The sequence below is a fragment of the Hyla sarda genome, chromosome 5 (genome assembly GCF_029499605.1).
Source record: "Hyla sarda isolate aHylSar1 chromosome 5, aHylSar1.hap1, whole genome shotgun sequence".
NCBI classification, from domain to species: Eukaryota; Metazoa; Chordata; class Amphibia; order Anura; family Hylidae; genus Hyla; species Hyla sarda.
The window spans coordinates 360,172,272-360,173,311 of NC_079193.1; positions in this window are offsets into that span (position 1 = coordinate 360,172,272).

Sequence of the window (1,040 nt, forward strand, 5' to 3'; positions counted from 1 at the left end):
CAATTGCACTTCCGAAATTCTCCTTGGACTACCGTGGCTTCAACGCCATTCCCCAACCCTTGATTGGTCCACAGGAGAGATCAAGAGCTGGGGTACTTCTTGTTTCAAGGACTGTCTTAAACCGGTTCCCAGTACTCCCTGCCGTGACCCTGTGGTTCCCCCTGTAACTGGTCTCCCTAAGGCTTATATGGACTATGCTGACGTATTTTGCAAAAAACAAGCTGAGACTTTACCTCCTCACAGGCCATATGACTGTCCTATTGACCTCCTCCCGGGCACTACTCCACCCCGGGGCAGAATTTATCCTCTGTCCGCCCCAGAGATTCTTGCTATGTCTGAATACATCCAGGAAAATTTAAAAAAGGGGTTTATCCGCAAATCCTCCTCTCCTGCCGGAGCTGGATTTTTCTTTGTGTCCAAAAAAGATGGCTCCCTACGTCCTTGCATTGATTACCGCGGACTTAATAAAATCACGGTAAAGAACCGCTACCCCCTACCTCTTATCTCAGAACTCTTTGATCGCCTTCAAGGTGCCCACATCTTTACCAAACTGGACTTAAGAGGTGCTTATAATCTCATCCGCATCAGGGAGGGGGACGAATGGAAAACTGCATTTAACACTAGAGATGGACACTTTGAGTATCTGGTCATGCCCTTTGGCCTGTGCAACGCCCCTGCCGTCTTCCAAGACTTTGTTAATGAAATTTTTCGTGATCTCTTATATTCCTGTGTTGTTGTGTATCTGGACGATATTCTGATTTTTTCTGCCAACTTAGAGGAACACCGCCAGCATGTCCGCATGGTTCTTCAGAGACTTCGAGACAATCAACTTTATGCCAAAATGGAGAAATGTCTGTTTGAATGTCAATCTCTTCCTTTCCTAGGATACTTGGTTTCTGGCCAGGGACTACAAATGGACCCAGATAAACTCTCTGCCGTCTTAGATTGGCCACGCCCCTCCGGACTCCGTGCTATCCAACGTTTTTTGGGGTTCGCCAATTATTACAGACAATTTATTCCTCATTTTTCCACTATTGTGG